The 18,869-nt window shown below is 45.2% G+C and overlaps 66 pseudogenes; all 66 read left to right on the forward strand.

Moving 5' to 3' along the window:
* Positions 1 to 126: 126 nt before the first annotated feature.
* On the forward strand, positions 127 to 245 carry LOC140092170 (5S ribosomal RNA; annotated as a pseudogene).
* Positions 246 to 315: 70 nt separating this feature from the next.
* Positions 316 to 434, forward strand: LOC140094287 (5S ribosomal RNA; annotated as a pseudogene).
* Positions 435 to 692: 258 nt separating this feature from the next.
* On the forward strand, positions 693 to 811 carry LOC140083629 (5S ribosomal RNA; annotated as a pseudogene).
* Positions 812 to 880: 69 nt separating this feature from the next.
* LOC140085387 (5S ribosomal RNA) lies at positions 881 to 999 on the forward strand (annotated as a pseudogene).
* Positions 1,000 to 1,258: 259 nt separating this feature from the next.
* Positions 1,259 to 1,377, forward strand: LOC140083640 (5S ribosomal RNA; annotated as a pseudogene).
* Positions 1,378 to 1,635: 258 nt separating this feature from the next.
* On the forward strand, positions 1,636 to 1,754 carry LOC140095338 (5S ribosomal RNA; annotated as a pseudogene).
* A 258-nt stretch (positions 1,755 to 2,012) lies between these two features.
* LOC140092171 (5S ribosomal RNA) lies at positions 2,013 to 2,131 on the forward strand (annotated as a pseudogene).
* Positions 2,132 to 2,201: 70 nt separating this feature from the next.
* On the forward strand, positions 2,202 to 2,320 carry LOC140094289 (5S ribosomal RNA; annotated as a pseudogene).
* Positions 2,321 to 2,390: 70 nt separating this feature from the next.
* Positions 2,391 to 2,509, forward strand: LOC140086212 (5S ribosomal RNA; annotated as a pseudogene).
* A 69-nt stretch (positions 2,510 to 2,578) lies between these two features.
* Positions 2,579 to 2,697, forward strand: LOC140083652 (5S ribosomal RNA; annotated as a pseudogene).
* A 69-nt stretch (positions 2,698 to 2,766) lies between these two features.
* LOC140085388 (5S ribosomal RNA) lies at positions 2,767 to 2,885 on the forward strand (annotated as a pseudogene).
* A 1,204-nt stretch (positions 2,886 to 4,089) lies between these two features.
* On the forward strand, positions 4,090 to 4,208 carry LOC140095408 (5S ribosomal RNA; annotated as a pseudogene).
* A 448-nt stretch (positions 4,209 to 4,656) lies between these two features.
* LOC140083667 (5S ribosomal RNA) lies at positions 4,657 to 4,775 on the forward strand (annotated as a pseudogene).
* Positions 4,776 to 4,844: 69 nt separating this feature from the next.
* LOC140098767 (5S ribosomal RNA) lies at positions 4,845 to 4,963 on the forward strand (annotated as a pseudogene).
* Positions 4,964 to 5,033: 70 nt separating this feature from the next.
* LOC140087703 (5S ribosomal RNA) lies at positions 5,034 to 5,152 on the forward strand (annotated as a pseudogene).
* Positions 5,153 to 5,221: 69 nt separating this feature from the next.
* On the forward strand, positions 5,222 to 5,340 carry LOC140090180 (5S ribosomal RNA; annotated as a pseudogene).
* Positions 5,341 to 5,409: 69 nt separating this feature from the next.
* On the forward strand, positions 5,410 to 5,528 carry LOC140094184 (5S ribosomal RNA; annotated as a pseudogene).
* Positions 5,529 to 5,598: 70 nt separating this feature from the next.
* On the forward strand, positions 5,599 to 5,717 carry LOC140089433 (5S ribosomal RNA; annotated as a pseudogene).
* A 448-nt stretch (positions 5,718 to 6,165) lies between these two features.
* LOC140090042 (5S ribosomal RNA) lies at positions 6,166 to 6,284 on the forward strand (annotated as a pseudogene).
* Positions 6,285 to 6,542: 258 nt separating this feature from the next.
* Positions 6,543 to 6,661, forward strand: LOC140088150 (5S ribosomal RNA; annotated as a pseudogene).
* Positions 6,662 to 6,731: 70 nt separating this feature from the next.
* LOC140094197 (5S ribosomal RNA) lies at positions 6,732 to 6,850 on the forward strand (annotated as a pseudogene).
* Positions 6,851 to 6,920: 70 nt separating this feature from the next.
* LOC140096763 (5S ribosomal RNA) lies at positions 6,921 to 7,039 on the forward strand (annotated as a pseudogene).
* A 448-nt stretch (positions 7,040 to 7,487) lies between these two features.
* Positions 7,488 to 7,606, forward strand: LOC140090043 (5S ribosomal RNA; annotated as a pseudogene).
* A 70-nt stretch (positions 7,607 to 7,676) lies between these two features.
* Positions 7,677 to 7,795, forward strand: LOC140079446 (5S ribosomal RNA; annotated as a pseudogene).
* Positions 7,796 to 7,865: 70 nt separating this feature from the next.
* LOC140083678 (5S ribosomal RNA) lies at positions 7,866 to 7,984 on the forward strand (annotated as a pseudogene).
* A 69-nt stretch (positions 7,985 to 8,053) lies between these two features.
* Positions 8,054 to 8,172, forward strand: LOC140098771 (5S ribosomal RNA; annotated as a pseudogene).
* A 70-nt stretch (positions 8,173 to 8,242) lies between these two features.
* LOC140087706 (5S ribosomal RNA) lies at positions 8,243 to 8,361 on the forward strand (annotated as a pseudogene).
* A 69-nt stretch (positions 8,362 to 8,430) lies between these two features.
* Positions 8,431 to 8,549, forward strand: LOC140090182 (5S ribosomal RNA; annotated as a pseudogene).
* A 69-nt stretch (positions 8,550 to 8,618) lies between these two features.
* On the forward strand, positions 8,619 to 8,737 carry LOC140094209 (5S ribosomal RNA; annotated as a pseudogene).
* Positions 8,738 to 8,807: 70 nt separating this feature from the next.
* Positions 8,808 to 8,926, forward strand: LOC140089434 (5S ribosomal RNA; annotated as a pseudogene).
* A 448-nt stretch (positions 8,927 to 9,374) lies between these two features.
* Positions 9,375 to 9,493, forward strand: LOC140090044 (5S ribosomal RNA; annotated as a pseudogene).
* Positions 9,494 to 9,751: 258 nt separating this feature from the next.
* Positions 9,752 to 9,870, forward strand: LOC140088151 (5S ribosomal RNA; annotated as a pseudogene).
* Positions 9,871 to 9,940: 70 nt separating this feature from the next.
* On the forward strand, positions 9,941 to 10,059 carry LOC140094221 (5S ribosomal RNA; annotated as a pseudogene).
* A 70-nt stretch (positions 10,060 to 10,129) lies between these two features.
* LOC140096764 (5S ribosomal RNA) lies at positions 10,130 to 10,248 on the forward strand (annotated as a pseudogene).
* Positions 10,249 to 10,696: 448 nt separating this feature from the next.
* On the forward strand, positions 10,697 to 10,815 carry LOC140090045 (5S ribosomal RNA; annotated as a pseudogene).
* Positions 10,816 to 10,885: 70 nt separating this feature from the next.
* LOC140079447 (5S ribosomal RNA) lies at positions 10,886 to 11,004 on the forward strand (annotated as a pseudogene).
* A 70-nt stretch (positions 11,005 to 11,074) lies between these two features.
* On the forward strand, positions 11,075 to 11,193 carry LOC140083690 (5S ribosomal RNA; annotated as a pseudogene).
* A 69-nt stretch (positions 11,194 to 11,262) lies between these two features.
* Positions 11,263 to 11,381, forward strand: LOC140090046 (5S ribosomal RNA; annotated as a pseudogene).
* Positions 11,382 to 11,451: 70 nt separating this feature from the next.
* LOC140091046 (5S ribosomal RNA) lies at positions 11,452 to 11,570 on the forward strand (annotated as a pseudogene).
* Positions 11,571 to 12,018: 448 nt separating this feature from the next.
* On the forward strand, positions 12,019 to 12,137 carry LOC140091316 (5S ribosomal RNA; annotated as a pseudogene).
* A 70-nt stretch (positions 12,138 to 12,207) lies between these two features.
* Positions 12,208 to 12,326, forward strand: LOC140078629 (5S ribosomal RNA; annotated as a pseudogene).
* A 69-nt stretch (positions 12,327 to 12,395) lies between these two features.
* LOC140090047 (5S ribosomal RNA) lies at positions 12,396 to 12,514 on the forward strand (annotated as a pseudogene).
* A 70-nt stretch (positions 12,515 to 12,584) lies between these two features.
* LOC140079449 (5S ribosomal RNA) lies at positions 12,585 to 12,703 on the forward strand (annotated as a pseudogene).
* A 70-nt stretch (positions 12,704 to 12,773) lies between these two features.
* LOC140083701 (5S ribosomal RNA) lies at positions 12,774 to 12,892 on the forward strand (annotated as a pseudogene).
* A 69-nt stretch (positions 12,893 to 12,961) lies between these two features.
* Positions 12,962 to 13,080, forward strand: LOC140084861 (5S ribosomal RNA; annotated as a pseudogene).
* A 70-nt stretch (positions 13,081 to 13,150) lies between these two features.
* Positions 13,151 to 13,269, forward strand: LOC140086725 (5S ribosomal RNA; annotated as a pseudogene).
* Positions 13,270 to 13,338: 69 nt separating this feature from the next.
* On the forward strand, positions 13,339 to 13,457 carry LOC140094234 (5S ribosomal RNA; annotated as a pseudogene).
* A 70-nt stretch (positions 13,458 to 13,527) lies between these two features.
* On the forward strand, positions 13,528 to 13,646 carry LOC140097030 (5S ribosomal RNA; annotated as a pseudogene).
* Positions 13,647 to 14,094: 448 nt separating this feature from the next.
* On the forward strand, positions 14,095 to 14,213 carry LOC140083712 (5S ribosomal RNA; annotated as a pseudogene).
* Positions 14,214 to 14,660: 447 nt separating this feature from the next.
* Positions 14,661 to 14,779, forward strand: LOC140083056 (5S ribosomal RNA; annotated as a pseudogene).
* Positions 14,780 to 14,849: 70 nt separating this feature from the next.
* On the forward strand, positions 14,850 to 14,968 carry LOC140088974 (5S ribosomal RNA; annotated as a pseudogene).
* Positions 14,969 to 15,038: 70 nt separating this feature from the next.
* Positions 15,039 to 15,157, forward strand: LOC140094246 (5S ribosomal RNA; annotated as a pseudogene).
* Positions 15,158 to 15,227: 70 nt separating this feature from the next.
* Positions 15,228 to 15,346, forward strand: LOC140078630 (5S ribosomal RNA; annotated as a pseudogene).
* A 447-nt stretch (positions 15,347 to 15,793) lies between these two features.
* LOC140083057 (5S ribosomal RNA) lies at positions 15,794 to 15,912 on the forward strand (annotated as a pseudogene).
* A 70-nt stretch (positions 15,913 to 15,982) lies between these two features.
* LOC140088975 (5S ribosomal RNA) lies at positions 15,983 to 16,101 on the forward strand (annotated as a pseudogene).
* Positions 16,102 to 16,171: 70 nt separating this feature from the next.
* On the forward strand, positions 16,172 to 16,290 carry LOC140094259 (5S ribosomal RNA; annotated as a pseudogene).
* A 70-nt stretch (positions 16,291 to 16,360) lies between these two features.
* LOC140078631 (5S ribosomal RNA) lies at positions 16,361 to 16,479 on the forward strand (annotated as a pseudogene).
* A 69-nt stretch (positions 16,480 to 16,548) lies between these two features.
* LOC140094271 (5S ribosomal RNA) lies at positions 16,549 to 16,667 on the forward strand (annotated as a pseudogene).
* A 448-nt stretch (positions 16,668 to 17,115) lies between these two features.
* On the forward strand, positions 17,116 to 17,234 carry LOC140089899 (5S ribosomal RNA; annotated as a pseudogene).
* Positions 17,235 to 17,303: 69 nt separating this feature from the next.
* On the forward strand, positions 17,304 to 17,422 carry LOC140087330 (5S ribosomal RNA; annotated as a pseudogene).
* Positions 17,423 to 17,492: 70 nt separating this feature from the next.
* On the forward strand, positions 17,493 to 17,611 carry LOC140092796 (5S ribosomal RNA; annotated as a pseudogene).
* Positions 17,612 to 17,680: 69 nt separating this feature from the next.
* On the forward strand, positions 17,681 to 17,799 carry LOC140087707 (5S ribosomal RNA; annotated as a pseudogene).
* Positions 17,800 to 17,868: 69 nt separating this feature from the next.
* On the forward strand, positions 17,869 to 17,987 carry LOC140084851 (5S ribosomal RNA; annotated as a pseudogene).
* Positions 17,988 to 18,057: 70 nt separating this feature from the next.
* LOC140091048 (5S ribosomal RNA) lies at positions 18,058 to 18,176 on the forward strand (annotated as a pseudogene).
* Positions 18,177 to 18,246: 70 nt separating this feature from the next.
* On the forward strand, positions 18,247 to 18,365 carry LOC140097031 (5S ribosomal RNA; annotated as a pseudogene).
* Positions 18,366 to 18,624: 259 nt separating this feature from the next.
* On the forward strand, positions 18,625 to 18,743 carry LOC140091049 (5S ribosomal RNA; annotated as a pseudogene).
* Positions 18,744 to 18,869: the final 126 nt, after the last annotated feature.

Here is an 18,869-nt window from a genome sequence, read left to right on the forward strand (position 1 = left end):
AGGCTTGGCAAGTACCAGCAAGGGAAACTGGCTGGGAATCCCAAGTTCTGGTGACCTTTTTGAACCTGAAAATTGTGTTAGTTTCTCTATGAGATAGTAGAAGAAGGTTCAAATTGAACAGCTGCAGTCAACTGCCATTCTAAGCTGAATGTGCCTGCTCTCGTCAGATCGCAGCAGCAATGCAGCTTAAGGCTTGGCAAGTACCAGCATGGGAGACTGGCTGGGAATCCCAAGTTCCGTTGACCTTTTTGAACCTGAAAATTGTTTTAGTTTCTCTATGAGATAGTAAAAGAAGGTTCAAATTGAACAGCTGCTGTCAACGGCCATTCTAAGCTGAATGTGCCTGCTCTCGTCAGATCGCAGCAGCAATGCAGCTTAAGGCTTGGCAAGTACCAGCATGGGAGACTGGGTAGGAATCCCAAGATCCGTTGACCTTTTTGAACCTTAAAATTGAGTTATTTTCTCTATGAGATAGTAAAAGAAGGTTCAAATGGAACAGCTGCTTTCAACGGCCATTCTAAGCTGAATGTGCCTGCTCTTGTCATATCGCAGCAGCAATGCAGCTTAAGGCTTGGCAAGTACCAGCATGGGAGACTGGCTGGGAATCCCAAGTTCAGTTGACCTTTTTGATCCTGAAAATGTGTTAGTTTCTCTATGAGATAGTAAAAGAAGGTTCAAATTGAACAGCTGCTGTCAACGGCCATTCTAAGCTGAATGTGCCTGCTCTCGTCAGATCGCAGCAGCAATGCAGCTTAAGGCTTGGCAAGTACCAGCATGGGAGACTGGCTGGGAATTCCAAGTTCCGTTGACCTTTTTGAACCTGAAAATGTGTTCGTTTCTCTATGAGATAGTAAAAGAACGTTCAAATTGAACAGCTGCTGTCAACGGCCATTCTAAGCTGAATGTGCCTGCTCTCGTCAGATCGCAGCAGCAATGCAGCTTAAGGCTTGGCAAGTACCAGCATGGGAGACTGGCTTGGAATCCCAAGTTCCGTTGACCTTTTTGAACCTGAAAATTGTGTTAGTTTCTCTATGAGATAGTAAAAGAAGGTTCAAATTGAACAGCTGCTTTCAACGGCCATTCTAAGCTGAATGTGCCTGCTCTTGTCAGATCGCAGCAGCGATGCAGCTTAAGGCTTGGCAAGTACCAGCATGGGAGACTGGCTTGGAATCCCAAGTTCTGGTGACCTTTTTGAACCTGAAAATTGTGTTAGTTTCTCTATGAGATAGCAAAAGAAGGTTCAAATTGAACAGCTGCTGTCAACGGCCATTCTAAGCTGAATGTGCCTGCTCTCGTCAGATCGCAGCAGCAATGCAGCTTAAGGCTTGGCAAGTACCAGCATGGGAGACTGGCTGGGAATTCCAAGTTCCGTTGACCTTTTTGAACCTGAAAATGTGTTAGTTTCTCTATGAGATAGTAAAAGAAGGTTCAAATTGAACAGCTGCTGTCAACGGCCATTCTAAGCTGAATGTGCTTGCTCTCGTCAGATCACAGCAGCAATGCACCTTAAGGCTTGGCAAGTACCAGCATGGGAGACTGGCTGGGAATCCCAAGTTCCGTTGACATTTTTGAACCTGAAAATTGTGTTAGTTTCTCTATGAGATAGCAAAAGAAGGTTCAAATTGAACAGCTGCTGTCAACGGCCATTCTAAGCTGAATGTGCCTGCTCTCGTCAGATCGCAGCAGGAATGCAGCGTAAGGCTTGGCAAGTACCAGCATGGGAGACTGGCTGGGAATTCCAAGTTCTGTTGACCTTTTTGAACCTGAAAATGTGTTAATTTCTCTATGAGATAGCAAAAGAAGGTTCAAATTGAACAGCTGCTGTCAACTGCCATTCTAAGCTGAATGTGCGTGCTCTTGTCAGATTGCAGCAGCGATTCAGCTTAAGGCTTGGCAAGTACCAGCAAGGGAAACTGGCTGGGAATCCCAAGTTCTGGTGACCTTTTTGAACCTGAAAATTGTGTTAGTTTCTCTATGAGATAGTAGATGAAGGTTCAAATTGAACAGCTGCAGTCAACTGCCATTCTAAGCTGAATGTGCCTGCTCTCGTCAGATCGCAGCAGCAATGCAGCTTAAGGCTTGGCAAGTACCAGCATGGGAGACTGGCTGGGAATCCCAAGTTCCGTTGACCTTTTTGAACCTGAAAATTGTTTTAGTTTCTCTATGAGATAGTAAAAGAAGGTTCAAATTGAACAGCTGCTGTCAACGGCCATTCTAAGCTGAATGTGCCTGCTCTCGTCAGATCGCAGCAGCAATGCAGCTTAAGGCTTGGCAAGTACCAGCATGGGAGACTGGGTAGGAATCCCAAGATCCGTTGACCTTTTTGAACCTTAAAATTGAGTTATTTTCTCTATGAGATAGTAAAAGAAGGTTCAAATTGAACAGCTGCTGTCAACGGCCATTCTAAGCTGAATGTGCCTGCTCTTGTCAGATCGCAGCAGCAATGCAGCTTAAGGCTTGGCAAGTACCAGCATGGGAGACTGTCTGGGAATCCCAAGTTCTGTTGACCTTTTTGAACCTGAAAATGTGTTAGTTTCTCTATGAGATAGTAAAAGAAGGTTCAAATTGAACAGCTGCTGTCAACGGCCATTCTAAGCTGAATGTGCCTGCTCTCGTCAGATCGCAGCAGCAATGCAGCTTAAGGCTTGGCAAGTACCAGCATGGGAGACTGGCTGGGAATTCCAAGTTCCGTTGACCTTTTTGAACCTGAAAATGTGTTAGTTTCTCTATGAGATAGTAAAAGAACGTTCAAATTGAACAGCTGCTGTCAACGGCCATTCTAAGCTGAATGTGCCTGCTCTCGTCAGATCGCAGCAGCAATGCAGCTTAAGGCTTGGCAAGTACCAGCATGGGAGACTGGCTTGGAATCCCAAGTTCCGTTGACCTTTTTGAACCTGAAAATTGTGTTAGTTTCTCTATGAGATAGTAAAAGAAGGTTCAAATTGAACAGCTGCTTTCAACGGCCATTCTAAGCTGAATGTGCCTGCTCTTGTCAGATCGCAGCAGCGATGCAGCTTAAGGCTTGGCAAGTACCAGCATGGGAGACTGGCTGGGAATCCCAAGTTCTGGTGACCTTTTTGAACCTGAAAATTGTGTTAGTTTCTATATGAGATAGTAGAAGAAGGTTCAAATTGAACAACTGCTGTCAACGGCCATTCTAAGCTGAATGTGTGTGCTCTTGTCAGATCGCAGCAGCGATGCAGCTTAAGGCTTGGCAAGTACCAGCATGGGAGTCTGGCTGGGAATCCCAAGTTCTGTTGACCTTTTTGAACTTGAAAATTGTGTTAGGTTCTCTATGAGATAGCAAAAGAAGGTTCAAATTGAACAGCTGCTGTCAACGGCCATTCTAAGCTGAATGTGCCTGCTCTTGTCAGATCGCAGCAGCAATGCAGCTTAAGGCTTGGCAAGTACCAGCATGGGAGACTGGCTTGGAATCCCAAGTTCTGGTGACCTTTTTGAACCTGAAAATTGTGTTAGTTTCTATATGAGATAGTAGAAGAAGGTTCAAATTGAACAACTGCTGTCAACGGCCATTCTAAGCTGAATGTGTGTGCTCTTGTCAGATCGCAGCAGCGATGCAGCTTAAGGCTTGGCAAGTACCAGCATGGGAGTCTGGCTGGGAATCCCAAGTTCTGTTGACCTTTTTGAACTTGAAAATTGTGTTAGGTTCTCTATGAGATAGCAAAAGAAGGTTCAAATTGAACAGCTGCTGTCAACGGCCATTCTAAGCTGAATGTGCCTGCTCTTGTCAGATCGCAGCAGCAATGCAGCTTAAGGCTTGGCAAGTACCAGCATGGGAGACTGGCTTGGAATCCCAAGTTCTGGTGACCTTTTTGAACCTGAAAATTGTGTTAGTTTCTATATGAGATAGTAGAAGAAGGTTCAAATTGAACAACTGCTGTCAACGGCCATTCTAAGCTGAATGTGTGTGCTCTTGTCAGATCGCAGCAGCGATGCAGCTTAAGGCTTGGCAAGTACCAGCATGGGAGACTGGCTGGGAATCCCAAGTTCTGTTGACCTTTTTGAACCTGAAAATTGTGTTAGTTTCTCTATGAGATAGTAAAAGAACGTTCAAATTGAACAGCTGCTGTCAACGGCCATTCTAAGCTGAATGTGCCTGCTCTCGTCAGATCGCAGCAGCAATGCAGCTTAAGGCTTGGCAAGTATCAGCATGGGAGACTGGCTGGGAATCCCAAGGTCTGTTGACCTTTTTGAACCTGAAAATTGTGTTAGTTTCTCTATGAGATAGTAAAAGAAGGTTCAAATTGAACAGCTGCTGTCAACGGCCATTCTAAGCTGAATGTGCCTGCTCTTGTCAGATCGCAGCAGCAATGCAGCTTAAGGCTTGGCAAGTACCAGCATGGGAGACTGGCTTGGAATCCCAAGTTCTGGTGACCTTTTTGAACCTGAAAATTGTGTTAGTTTCTATATGAGATAGTAGAAGAAGGTTCAAATTGAACAACTGCTGTCAACGGCCATTCTAAGCTGAATGTGTGTGCTCTTGTCAGATCGCAGCAGCGATGCAGCTTAAGGCTTGGCAAGTACCAGCATGGGAGACTGGCTGGGAATCCCAAGTTCTGTTGACCTTTTTGAACCTGAAAATTGTGTTAGTTTCTCTATGAGATAGTAAAAGAAGGTTCAAATTGAACAGCTGCTGTCAACGGCCATTCTAAGCTGAATGTGCCTGCTCTCGTCAGATCGCAGCAGCAATGCAGCTTAAGGCTTGGCAAGTACCAGCATGGGAGACTGGCTGGGAATTCCAAGTTCCGTTGACCTTTTTGAACCTGAAAATGTGTTAGTTTCTCTATGAGATAGTAAAAGAAGGTTCAAATTGAACAGCTGCTTTCAACGGCCATTCTAAGCTGAATGTGCGTGCTCTCATCAGATAGCAGCAGCAATGCAGCTTAAGGCTTGGCAAGTACCAGCATGGGAGACTGGCTGGGAATCCCAAGTTCCGTTGACCTTTTTGAACCTGAAAATTGTGTTAGTTTCTCTATGAGATAGCAAAAGAAGGTTCAAATTGAACAGCTGCTGTCAACGGCCATTCTAAGCTGAATGTGCCTGCTCTCGTCAGATCGCAGCAGCAATGCAGCGTAAGGCTTGGCAAGTACCAGCATGGGAGACTGGCTGGGAATTCCAAGTTCCGTTGACCTTTTTGAACCTGAAAATGTGTTAGTTTCTCTATGAGATAGTAAAAGAAGGTTCAAATTGAACAGCTGCTGTCAACGGCCATTCTAAGCTGAATGTGCCTGCTCTCGTCAGATCGCAGCAGCAATGCAGCGTAAGGCTTGGCAAGTACCAGCATGGGAGACTGGCTGGGAATTCCAAGTTCTGTTGACCTTTTTGAACCTGAAAATGTGTTAGTTTCTCTATGAGATAGTAAAAGAAGGTTCAAATTGAACAGCTGCTGTCAACGGCCATTCTAAGCTGAATGTGCCTGCTCTCGTCAGATCGCAGCAGCAATGCAGCTTAAGGCTTGGCAAGTACCAGCATGGGAGACTGGCTGGGAATCCCAAGTTCCGTTGACCTTTTTGAACCTGAAAATTGTGTTAGTTTCTCTATGAGATAGCAAAAGAAGGTTCAAATTGAACAGCTGCTGTCAACGGCCATTCTAAGCTGAATGTGCCTGCTCTTGTCAGATCGCAGCAGCAATGCAGCTTAAGGCTTGGCAAGTACCAGCATGGGAGACTGGCTGGGAATTCCAAGTTCTGTTGACCTTTTTGAACCTGAAAATTGTGTTAGTTTCTCTATGAGATAGTAAAAGAAGGTTCAAATTGAACAGCTGCTGTCAACGGCCATTCTAAGCTGAATGTGCCTGCTCTTGTCAGATCGCAGCAGCAATGCAGCTTAAGGCTTGGCAAGTACCAGCATGGGAGACTGGCTTGGAATCCCAAGTTCTGGTGACCTTTTTGAACCTGAAAATTGTGTTAGTTTCTATATGAGATAGTAGAAGAAGGTTCAAATTGAACAACTGCTGTCAATGGCTATTCTAAGCTGAATGTGTGTGCTCTTGTCAGATCGCAGCAGCGATGCAGCTTAAGGCTTGGCAAGTACCAGCATGGGAGACTGGCTGGGAATCCCAAGTTCTGTTGACCTTTTTGAACCTGAAAATTGTGTTAGTTTCTCTATGAGATAGTAAAAGAAGGTTCAAATTGAACAGCTGCTGTCAACAGCCATTCTAAGCTGAATGTGCCTGCTCTCGTCAGATCGCAGCAGCAATGCAGCTTAAGGCTTGGCAAGTACCAGCATGGGAGACTGGCTGGGAATCCCAAGTTCCGTTGACCTTTTTGAACCTTAAAATTGTGTTAGTTTCTATATGAGATAGTAGAAGAAGGTTCAAATTGAACAACTGCTGTCAACGGCCATTCTAAGCTGAATGTGTGTGCTCTTGTCAGATCGCAGCAGCGATGCAGCTTAAGGCTTGGCAAGTACCAGCATGGGAGACTGGCTGGGAATCCCAAGTTCTGTTGACCTTTTTGAACCTGAAAATGTGTTAGTTTCTCTATGAGATAGTAAAAGAAGGTTCAAATTGAACAGCTGCTGTCAACGGCAATTCTAAGCTGAATGTGCCTGCTCTCGTCAGATCGCAGCAGCAATACAGCTTAAGGCTTGGCAAGTACCAGCATGGGAGACTGGCTGGGAATCCCAAGTTCCGTTGACCTTTTTGAACCTGAAAATTGTGTTAGTTTCTCTATGAGATAGAAAAAGAAGGTTCAAATTGAACCGCTGCTGTCAACGGCCATTCTAAGCTGAATGTGCCTGCTCTCGTCAGATCGCAGCAGCAATGCAGCTTAAGGCTTGGCAAGTACCAGCATGGGAGACTGGCTGGGAATCCCAAGTTCCGTTGACCTTTTTGAACCTGAAAATTGTGTTAGTTTCTCTATGAGATAGCAAAAGAAGGTTCAAATTGAACAGCTGCTGTCAACGGCCATTCTAAGCTGAATGTGCCTGCTCTTGTCAGATCGCAGCAGCAATGCAGCTTAAGGCTTGGCAAGTACCAGCATGGGAGACTGGCTGGGAATCCCAAGTTCTGTTTACCTTTTTAAACCTGAAAATTGTGTTAGTTTCTCTATGAGATAGTAAAAGAAGGTTCAAATTGAACAGCTGCTGTCAACGGCCGTTCTAAGCTGAATGTGCCTGCTCTTGTCAGATCGCAGCAGCAATGCAGCTTAAGGCTTGGCAAGTACCAGCATGGGAGACTGGCTTGGAATCCCAAGTTCTGGTGACCTTTTTGAACCTGAAAATTGTGTTAGTTTCTATATGAGATAGTAGAAGAAGGTTCAAATTGAACAACTGCTGTCAACGGCCATTCTAAGCTGAATGTGTGTGCTCTTGTCAGATCGCAGCAGCGATGCAGCTTAAGGCTTGGCAAGTACCAGCATGGGAGACTGGCTGGGAATCCCAAGTTCTGTTGACCTTTTTGAACCTGAAAATTGTGTTAGTTTCTCTATGAGATAGTAAAAGAAGGTTCAAATTGAACAGTTGCTGTCAACAGCCATTCTAAGCTGAATGTGCCTGCTCTCGTCAGATCGCAGCAGCAATGCAGCTTAAGGCTTGGCAAGTACCAGCATGGGAGACTGGCTGGGAATCCCAAGTTCCGTTGACCTTTTTGAACCTGAAAATTGTGTTAGTTTCTCTATGAGATAGCAAAAGAAGGTTCAAATTGAACAGCTGCTGTCAACGGCCATTCTAAGCTGAATGTGCCTGCTCTCGTCAGATCGCAGCAGCAATGCAGCTTAAGGCTTGGCAAGTACCAGCATGGGAGACTGGCTGGGAATCCCAAGTTCTGTTGACCTTTTTGAACCTGAAAATTGTGTTAGTTTCTCTATGAGATAGTAAAAGAAGGTTCAAATTGAACAGCTGCTGTCAACGGCCATTCTAAGCTGAATGTGCCTGCTCTCGTCAGATCGCAGCAGCAATGCAGCTTAAGGCTTGGCAAGTACCAGCATGGGAGACTGGCTGGGAATTCCAAGTTCCGTTGACCTTTTTGAACCTGAAAATGTGTTAGTTTCTCTATGAGATAGTAAAAGAAGGTTCAAATTGAACAGCTGCTTTCAACGGCCATTCTAAGCTGAATGTGCGTGCTCTCATCAGATAGCAGCAGCAATGCAGCTTAAGGCTTGGCAAGTACCAGCATGGGAGACTGGCTGGGAATCCCAAGTTCCGTTGACCTTTTTGAACCTGAAAATTGTGTTAGTTTCTCTATGAGATAGCAAAAGAAGGTTCAAATTGAACAGCTGCTGTCAACGGCCATTCTAAGCTGAATGTGCCTGCTCTCGTCAGATCGCAGCAGCAATGCAGCGTAAGGCTTGGCAAGTACCAGCATGGGAGACTGGCTGGGAATTCCAAGTTCCGTTGACCTTTTTGAACCTGAAAATGTGTTAGTTTCTCTATGAGATAGTAAAAGAAGGTTCAAATTGAACAGCTGCTGTCAACGGCCATTCTAAGCTGAATGTGCCTGCTCTCGTCAGATCGCAGCAGCAATGCAGCGTAAGGCTTGGCAAGTACCAGCATGGGAGACTGGCTGGGAATTCCAAGTTCTGTTGACCTTTTTGAACCTGAAAATGTGTTAGTTTCTCTATGAGATAGTAAAAGAAGGTTCAAATTGAACAGCTGCTGTCAACGGCCATTCTAAGCTGAATGTGCCTGCTCTCGTCAGATCGCAGCAGCAATGCAGCTTAAGGCTTGGCAAGTACCAGCATGGGAGACTGGCTGGGAATCCCAAGTTCCGTTGACCTTTTTGAACCTGAAAATTGTGTTAGTTTCTCTATGAGATAGCAAAAGAAGGTTCAAATTGAACAGCTGCTGTCAACGGCCATTCTAAGCTGAATGTGCCTGCTCTTGTCAGATCGCAGCAGCAATGCAGCTTAAGGCTTGGCAAGTACCAGCATGGGAGACTGGCTGGGAATTCCAAGTTCTGTTGACCTTTTTGAACCTGAAAATTGTGTTAGTTTCTCTATGAGATAGTAAAAGAAGGTTCAAATTGAACAGCTGCTGTCAACGGCCATTCTAAGCTGAATGTGCCTGCTCTTGTCAGATCGCAGCAGCAATGCAGCTTAAGGCTTGGCAAGTACCAGCATGGGAGACTGGCTTGGAATCCCAAGTTCTGGTGACCTTTTTGAACCTGAAAATTGTGTTAGTTTCTATATGAGATAGTAGAAGAAGGTTCAAATTGAACAACTGCTGTCAATGGCTATTCTAAGCTGAATGTGTGTGCTCTTGTCAGATCGCAGCAGCGATGCAGCTTAAGGCTTGGCAAGTACCAGCATGGGAGACTGGCTGGGAATCCCAAGTTCTGTTGACCTTTTTGAACCTGAAAATTGTGTTAGTTTCTCTATGAGATAGTAAAAGAAGGTTCAAATTGAACAGCTGCTGTCAACAGCCATTCTAAGCTGAATGTGCCTGCTCTCGTCAGATCGCAGCAGCAATGCAGCTTAAGGCTTGGCAAGTACCAGCATGGGAGACTGGCTGGGAATCCCAAGTTCCGTTGACCTTTTTGAACCTGAAAATTGTGTTAGTTTCTATATGAGATAGTAGAAGAAGGTTCAAATTGAACAACTGCTGTCAACGGCCATTCTAAGCTGAATGTGTGTGCTCTTGTCAGATCGCAGCAGCGATGCAGCTTAAGGCTTGGCAAGTACCAGCATGGGAGACTGGCTGGGAATCCCAAGTTCTGTTGACCTTTTTGAACCTGAAAATGTGTTAGTTTCTCTATGAGATAGTAAAAGAAGGTTCAAATTGAACAGCTGCTGTCAACGGCAATTCTAAGCTGAATGTGCCTGCTCTCGTCAGATCGCAGCAGCAATACAGCTTAAGGCTTGGCAAGTACCAGCATGGGAGACTGGCTGGGAATCCCAAGTTCCGTTGACCTTTTTGAACCTGAAAATTGTGTTAGTTTCTCTATGAGATAGAAAAAGAAGGTTCAAATTGAACCGCTGCTGTCAACGGCCATTCTAAGCTGAATGTGCCTGCTCTCGTCAGATCGCAGCAGCAATGCAGCTTAAGGCTTGGCAAGTACCAGCATGGGAGACTGGCTGGGAATCCCAAGTTCCGTTGACCTTTTTGAACCTGAAAATTGTGTTAGTTTCTCTATGAGATAGCAAAAGAAGGTTCAAATTGAACAGCTGCTGTCAACGGCCATTCTAAGCTGAATGTGCCTGCTCTTGTCAGATCGCAGCAGCAATGCAGCTTAAGGCTTGGCAAGTACCAGCATGGGAGACTGGCTGGGAATCCCAAGTTCTGTTTACCTTTTTAAACCTGAAAATTGTGTTAGTTTCTCTATGAGATAGTAAAAGAAGGTTCAAATTGAACAGCTGCTGTCAACGGCCGTTCTAAGCTGAATGTGCCTGCTCTTGTCAGATCGCAGCAGCAATGCAGCTTAAGGCTTGGCAAGTACCAGCATGGGAGACTGGCTTGGAATCCCAAGTTCTGGTGACCTTTTTGAACCTGAAAATTGTGTTAGTTTCTATATGAGATAGTAGAAGAAGGTTCAAATTGAACAACTGCTGTCAACGGCCATTCTAAGCTGAATGTGTGTGCTCTTGTCAGATCGCAGCAGCGATGCAGCTTAAGGCTTGGCAAGTACCAGCATGGGAGACTGGCTGGGAATCCCAAGTTCTGTTGACCTTTTTGAACCTGAAAATTGTGTTAGTTTCTCTATGAGATAGTAAAAGAAGGTTCAAATTGAACAGTTGCTGTCAACAGCCATTCTAAGCTGAATGTGCCTGCTCTCGTCAGATCGCAGCAGCAATGCAGCTTAAGGCTTGGCAAGTACCAGCATGGGAGACTGGCTGGGAATCCCAAGTTCCGTTGACCTTTTTGAACCTGAAAATTGTGTTAGTTTCTCTATGAGATAGCAAAAGAAGGTTCAAATTGAACAGCTGCTGTCAACGGCCATTCTAAGCTGAATGTGCCTGCTCTCGTCAGATCGCAGCAGCAATGCAGCTTAAGGCTTGGCAAGTACCAGCATGGGAGACTGGCTGGGAATCCCAAGTTCTGTTGACCTTTTTGAACCTGAAAATTGTGTTAGTTTCTCTATGAGATAGTAAAAGAAGGTTCAAATTGAACAGCTGCTGTCAACGGCCATTCTAAGCTGAATGTGCCTGCTCTCGTCAGATCGCAGCAGCAATGCAGCTTAAGGCTTGGCAAGTACCAGCATGGGAGACTGGCTGGGAATTCCAAGTTCCGTTGACCTTTTTGAACCTGAAAATGTGTTAGTTTCTCTATGAGATAGTAAAAGAAGGTTCAAATTGAACAGCTGCTGTCAACAGCCATTCTAAGCTGAATGTGCCTGCTCTCGTCAGATCGCAGCAGCAATGCAGCTTAAGGCTTGGCAAGTACCAGCATGGGAGACTGGCTGGGAATCCCAAGTTCCGTTGACCTTTTTGAACCTGAAAATTGTGTTAGTTTCTCTATGAGATAGCAAAAGAAGGTTCAAATTGAACAGCTGCTGTCAACGGCCATTCTAAGCTGAATGTGCCTGCTCTTGTCAGATCGCAGCAGCAATGCAGCTTAAGGCTTGGCAAGTACCAGCATGGGAGACTGGCTGGGAATCCCAAGTTCTGTTGACCTTTTTGAACCTGAAAATTGTGTTAGTTTCTCTATGAGATAGTAAAAGAAGGTTCAAATTGAACAGCTGCTGTCAACGGCCATTCTAAGCTGAATGTGCCTGCTCTTGTCAGATCGCAGCAGCAATGCAGCTTAAGGCTTGGCAAGTACCAGCATGGGAGACTGGCTTGGAATTCCAAGTTCTGGTGACCTTTTTGAACCTGAAAATTGTGTTAGTTTCTATATGAGATAGTAGAAGAAGGTTCAAATTGAACAACTGCTGTCAACGGCCATTCTAAGCTGAATGTGTGTGCTCTTGTCAGATCGCAGCAGCGATGCAGCTTAAGGCTTGGCAAGTACCAGCATGGGAGACTGGCTGGGAATCCCAAGTTCTGTTGACCTTTTTGAACCTGAAAATTGTGTTAGTTTCTCTATGAGATAGTAAAAGAAGGTTCAAATTGAACAGCTGCTGTCAACGGCAACTCTAAGCTGAATGTGCCTGCTCTCGTCAGATCGCAGCAGCAATGCAGCTTAAGGCTTGGCAAGTACCAGCATGGGAGACTGGCTGGGAATCCCAAGTTCCGTTGACCTTTTTGAACCTGAAAATTGTGTTAGTTTCTCTATGAGATAGCAAAAGAAGGTTCAAATTGAACAGCTGCTGTCAACGGCCATTCTAAGCTGAATGTGCCTGCTCTCGTCAGATCGCAGCAGCAATGCAGCTTAAGGCTTGGCAAGTACCACCATGGGAGACTGGCTGGGAATTCCAAGTTCCGTTGACCTTTTTGAACCTGAAAATGTGTTAGTTTCTCTATGAGATAGTAAAAGAAGGTTCAAATTGAACAGCTGCTGTCAACAGCCATTCTAAGCTGAATGTGCCTGCTCTCGTCAGATCGCAGCAGCAATGCAGCTTAAGGCTTGGCAAGTACCAGCATGGGAGACTGGCTGGGAATCCCAAGTTCCGTTGACCTTTTTGAACGTGAAAATTGTGTTAGTTTCTCTATGAGATAGCAAAAGAAGGTTCAAATTGAACAGCTGCTGTCAACGGCCATTCTAAGCTGAATGTGCCTGCTCTCGTCAGATCGCAGCAGCAATGCAGCTTAAGGCTTGGCAAGTACCAGCATGGGAGACTGGCTGGGAATCCCAAGTTCTGTTGACCTTTTTTAACCTGAAAATTGTGTTAGTTTCTCTATGAGATAGTAAAAGAAGGTTCAAATTGAACAGCTGCTGTCAACGGCCATTCTAAGCTGAATGTGCCTGCTCTCGTCAGATCGCAGCAGCAATGCAGCTTAAGGCTTGGCAAGTACCAGCATGGGAGACTGGCTGGGAATTCCAAGTTCCGTTGACCTTTTTGAACCTGAAAATGTGTTAGTTTCTCTATGAGATAGTAAAAGAAGGTTCAAATTGAACAACTGCTGTCAACGGCCATTCTAAGCTGAATGTGCCTGCTCTCATCAGATCGCAGCAGCAATGCAGCTTAAGGCTTGGCAAGTACCAGCATAAGAGACTGGCTGGGAATCCCAAGTTCCGTTGACCTTTTTGAACCTGAAAATTGTGTTAGTTTCTCTATGAGATAGCAAAAGAAGGTTCAAATTGAACAGCTGCTGTCAACGGCCATTCTAAGCTGAATGTGCCTGCTCTTGTCAGATCGCAGCAGCAATGCAGCTTAAGGCTTGGCAAGTACCAGCATGGGAGACTGGCTGGGAATTCCAAGTTCCGTTGACCTTTTTGAACCTGAAAATGTGTTAGTTTCTCTATGAGATAGTAAAAGAAGGTTCAAATTGAACAGCTGCTGTCAACGGCCATTCTAAGCTGAATGTGCCTGCTCTCGTCAGATCGCAGCAGCAATGCAGCTTAAGGCTTGGCAAGTACCAGCATGGGAGACTGGCTGGGAATCCCAAGTTCCGTTGACCTTTTTGAACCTGAAAATTGTGTTAGTTTCTCTATGAGATAGCAAAAGAAGGTTCAAATTGAACAGCAGCTGTCAACGGCCATTCTAAGCTGAATGTGCCTGCTCTTGTCAGATCGCAGCAGCAATGCAGCTTAAGGCTTGGCAAGTATCAGCATGGGAGACTGGCTGGGAATCCCAAGTTCTGTTGACCTTTTTGAACCTGAAAATTGTGTTAGTTTCTCTATGAGATAGTAAAAGAAGGTTCAAATTGAACAGCTGCTGTCAACGGCCATTCTAAGCTTAATGTGCCTGCTCTTGTCAGATCGCAGCAGCAATGCAGCTTAAGGCTTGGCAAGTATCAGCATGGGAGACTGGCTGGGAATCCCAAGTTCTGTTGACCTTTTTGAACCTGAAAATTGTGTTAGTTTCTCTATGAGATAGTAAAAGAAGGTTCAAATTGAACAGCTGCTGTCAACGGCCATTCTAAGCTGAATGTGCCTGCTCTTGTCAGATCGCAGCAGCAATGCAGCTTAAGGCTTGGCAAGTACCAGCATGGGAGACTGGCTTGGAATCCCAAGTTCTGGTGACCTTTTTGAACCTGAAAATTGTGTTAGTTTCTCTATGAGATAGTAAAAGAAGGTTCAAATTGAACAGCTGCTGTCAACGGCCATTCTAAGCTGAATGTGCCTGCTCTCGTCAGATCGCAGCAGCAATGCAGCTTAAGGCTTGGCAAGTACCAGCATGGGAGACTGGCTGGGAATTCCAAGTTCCGTTGACCTTTTTGAACCTGAAAATGTGTTAGTTTCTCTATGAGATAGTAAAAGAAGGTTCAAATTGAACAGCTGCTGTCAACGGCCATTCTAAGCTGAATGTGCGTGCTCTCGTCAGATCGCAGCAGCAATGCAGCTTAAGGCTTGGCAAGTACCAGCATGGGAGACTGGCTTGGATTCCCAAGTTCTGGTGACCTTTTTGAACCTGAAAATTGTGTTAGTTTCTATATGAGATAGTAAAAGAAGGTTCAAATTGAACAACTGCTGTCAACGGCCATTCTAAGCTGAATGTGTTTGCTCTTGTGAGATCGCAGCAGCAATGCAGCTTAAGGCTTGGCAAGTACCAGCATGGGAGACTGGCTTGGAATCCCAAGTTCTGTTGACCTTTTTGAACCTGAAAATTGTGTTAGTTTCTCTATGAGATAGTAAAAGAAGGTTCAAATTGAACAGCTGCTGTCAACGGCCATTCTAAGCTGAATGTGCCTGCTCTCGTCAGATCGCAGCAGTAATGCAGCTTAAGGCTTGGCAAGTACCAGCATGGGAAACTGGCTGGGAATCCCAAGTTCTGTTGACCTTTTTGAACCTGAAAATTGTGTTAGTTTCTCTATGAGATAGTAAAAGAAGGTTCAAATTGAACAGCTGCTGTCAACGGCCATTCTAAGCTGAATGTGCCTGCTCTTGTCAGATCGCAGCAGCAATGCAGCTTAAGGCTTGGCAAGTACCAGCATGGGAGACTGGCTGGGAATCCCAAGTTCCGTTGACCTTTTTGAACCTGAAAATTGTGTTAGTTTCTCTATGAGATAGCAAAAGAAGGTTCAAATTGAACAGCTGCTGTCAACGGCCATTCTAAGCTGAATGTGCCTGCTCTCGTCAGATCGCAGCAGCAATGCAGCTTAAGGCTTGGCAAGTACCAGCATGGGAGACTGGCTGGGAATCCCAAGTTCCGTTGACCTTTTTGAACCTGAAAATTGTGTTAGTTTCTCTATGAGATAGCAAAAGAAGGTTCAAATTGAACAGCTGCTGTCAACGGCCATTCTAAGCTGAATGTGCCTGCTCTCGTCAGATCGCAGCAGCAATGCAGCTTAAGGCTTGGCAAGTACCACCATGGGAGACTGGCTGGGAATTCCAAGTTCCGTTGACCTTTTTGAACCTGAAAATGTGTTAGTTTCTCTATGAGATAGTAAAAGAAGGTTCAAATTGAACAGCTGCTGTCAACGGCCTTTCTAAGCTGAATGTGCCTGCTCTTGTCAGATCGCAGCAGCAATGCAGCTTAAGGTTTGGCAAGTACCAGCATGGGAGACTGGCTTGGAATCCCAAGTTCTGGTGACCTTTTTGAACCTGAAAATTGTGTTAGTTTCTATATGAGATAGTAAAAGAAGGTTCAAATTGAACAACTGCTGTCAACGGCCATTCTAAGCTGAATGTGTGTGCTCTTGTGAGATCGCAGCAGCAATGCAGCTTAAGGCTTGGCAAGTACCAGCATGGGAGACTGGCTGGGAATCCCAAGTTCTGTTGACCTTTTTGAACCTGAAAATTGTGTTAGTTTCTCTATGAGATAGTAAAAGAAGGTTCAAATTGAACAGCTGCTGTCAACGGCCATTCTAAGCTGAATGTGCCTGCTCTCGTCAGATCGCAGCAGTAATGCAGCTTAAGGCTTGGCAAGTACCAGCATGGGAAACTGGCTGGGAATCCCAAGTTCTGTTGACCTTTTTGAACCTGAAAATTGTGTTAGTTTCTCTATGAGATAGTAAAAGAAGGTTCAAATTGAACAGCTGCTGTCAACGGCCATTCTAAGCTGAATGTGCCTGCTCTTGTCAGATCGCAGCAGCAATGCAGCTTAAGGCTTGGCAAGTACCAGCATGGGAGACTGGCTGGGAATCCCAAGTTCCGTTGACCTTTTTGAACCTGAAAATTGTGTTAGTTTCTCTATGAGATAGCAAAAGAAGGTTCAAATTGAACAGCTGCTGTCAACGGCCATTCTAAGCTGAATGTGCCTGCTCTCGTCAGATCGCAGCAGCAATGCAGCTTAAGGCTTGGCAAGTACCAGCATGGGAGACTGGCTGGGAATCCCAAGTTCCGTTGACCTTTTTGAACCTGAAAATTGTGTTAGTTTCTCTATGAGATAGCAAAAGAAGGTTCAAATTGAACAGCTGCTGTCAACGGCCATTCTAAGCTGAATGTGCCTGCTCTCGTCAGATCGCAGCAGCAATGCAGCTTAAGGCTTGGCAAGTACCACCATGGGAGACTGGCTGGGAATTCCAAGTTCCGTTGACCTTTTTGAACCTGAAAATGTGTTAGTTTCTCTATGAGATAGTAAAAGAAGGTTCAAATTGAACAGCTGCTGTCAACGGCCATTCTAAGCTGAATGTGCCTGCTCTCGTCAGATCGCAGCAGCAATGCAGCTTAAGGCTTGGCAAGTACCAGCATGGGAGACTGGCTGGGAATCCCAAGTTCCGTTGACCTTTTTGAACCTGAAAATTGTGTTAGTTTCTCTATGAGATAGCAAAAGAAGGTTCAAATTGAACAGCTGCTGTCAACGGCCTTTCTAAGCTGAATGTGCCTGCTCTTGTCAGATCGCAGCAGCAATGCAGCTTAAGGCTTGGCAAGTATCAGCATGGGAGACTGGCTGGGAATCCCAAGTTCTGTTGACCTTTTTGAACCTGAAAATTGTGTTAGTTTCTCTATGAGATAGTAAAAGAAGGTTCAAATTGAACAGCTGCTGTCAACGGCCATTCTAAGCTGAATGTGCCTGCTCTTGTCAGATCGCAGCAGCAATGCAGCTTAAGGCTTGGCAAGTACCAGCATGGGAGACTGGCTTGGAATCCCAAGTTCTGGTGACCTTTTTGAACCTGAAAATTGTGTTAGTTTCTCTATGAGATAGTAAAAGAAGGTTCAAATTGAACAGCTGCTGTCAACGGCCATTCTAAGCTGAATGTGCCTGCTCTCGTCAGATCGCAGCAGCAATGCAGCTTAAGGCTTGGCAAGTACCAGCATGGGAGACTGGCTGGGAATTCCAAGTTCAGTTGACCTTTTTGAACCTGAAAATGTGTTAGTTTCTCTATGAGATAGTAAAAGAAGGTTCAAATTGAACAGCTGCTGTCAACGGCCATTCTAAGCTGAATGTGCGTGCTCTCGTCAGATCGCAGCAGCAATGCAGCTTAAGGCTTGGCAAGTACCAGCATGGGAGACTGGCTGGGAATCCCAAGTTCCGTTGACCTTTTTGAACCTGAAAATTGTGTTCGTTTCTCTATGAGATAGCAAAAGAAGGTTCAAATTGAACAGCTGCTGTCAACGGCCATTCTAAGCTGAATGTGCCTGCTCTCGTCAGATCGCAGCAGCAATGCAGTGTAAGGCTTGGCAAGTACCAGCATGGGAGACTGGCTGGGAATTCCAAGTTCCGTTGACCTTTTTGAACCTGAAAATGTGTTAGTTTCTCTATGAGATAGTAAAAGAAGGTTCAAATTGAACAGCTGCTGTCAACGGCCATTCTAAGCTGAATGTGCCTGCTCTCGTCAGATCGCAGCAGCAATGCAGCGTAAGGCTTGGCAAGTACCAGCATGGGAGACTGGCTGGGAATTCCAAGTTCCGTTGACCTTTTTGAACCTGAAAATGTGTTAGTTTCTCTATGAGATAGTAAAAGAAGGTTCAAATTGAACAGCTGCTGTCAACGGCCATTCTAAGCTGAATTTGCCTGCTCTCGTCAGATCGCAGCAGCAATGCAGCTTAAGGCTTGGCAAGTACCAGCATGGGAGACTGGCTGGGAATCCCAAGTTCCGTTGACCTTTTTGAACCTGAAAATTGTGTTAGTTTCTCTATGAGATAGCAAAAGAAGGTTCAAATTGAACAGCTGCTGTCAACGGCCATTCTAAGCTGAATGTGCCTGCTCTTGTCAGATCGCAGCAGCAATGCAGCTTAAGGCTTGGCAAGTACCAGCATGGGAGACTGGCTGGGAATCCCAAGTTCTGTTGACCTTTTTGAACCTGAAAATTGTGTTAGTTTCTCTATGAGATAGTAAAAGAAGGTTCAAATTGAACAGCTGCTGTCAACGGCCATTCTAAGCTGAATGTGCCTGCTCTTGTCAGATCGCAGCAGCAATGCAGCTTAAGGCTTGGCAAGTATCAGCATGGGAGACTGGCTGGGAATCCCAAGTTCTGTTGACCTTTTTGAACCTGAAAATTGTGTTAGTTTCTCTATGAGATAGTAAAAGAAGGTTCAAATTGAACAGCTGCTGTCAACGGCCATTCTAAGCTGAATGTGCCTGCTCTTGTCAGATCGCAGCAGCAATGCAGCTTAAGGCTTGGCAAATACCAGCATGGGAGACTGGCTTGGAATCCCAAGTTCTGGTGACCTTTTTGAACCTGAAAATTGTGTTAGTTTCTCTATGAGATAGTAAAAGAAGGTTCAAATTGAACAGCTGCTGTCAACGGCCATTCTAAGCTGAATGTGCCTGCTCTTGTCAGATCGCAGCAGCAATGCAGCTTAAGGCTTGGCAAGTACCAGCATGGGAGACTGGCTGGGAATCCCAAGTTCTGTTGACCTTTTTGAACCTGAAAATTGTGTTAGTTTCTCTATGAGATAGTAAAAGAAGGTTCAAATTGAACAGCTGCTGTCAACGGCCATTCTAAGCTGAATGTGCCTGCTCTCGTCAGATCGCAGCAGCTTAA

This window comes from Engystomops pustulosus, chromosome 9 (assembly GCF_040894005.1).
Source record: "Engystomops pustulosus chromosome 9, aEngPut4.maternal, whole genome shotgun sequence".
Classification (NCBI taxonomy): Eukaryota; Metazoa; Chordata; class Amphibia; order Anura; family Leptodactylidae; genus Engystomops; species Engystomops pustulosus.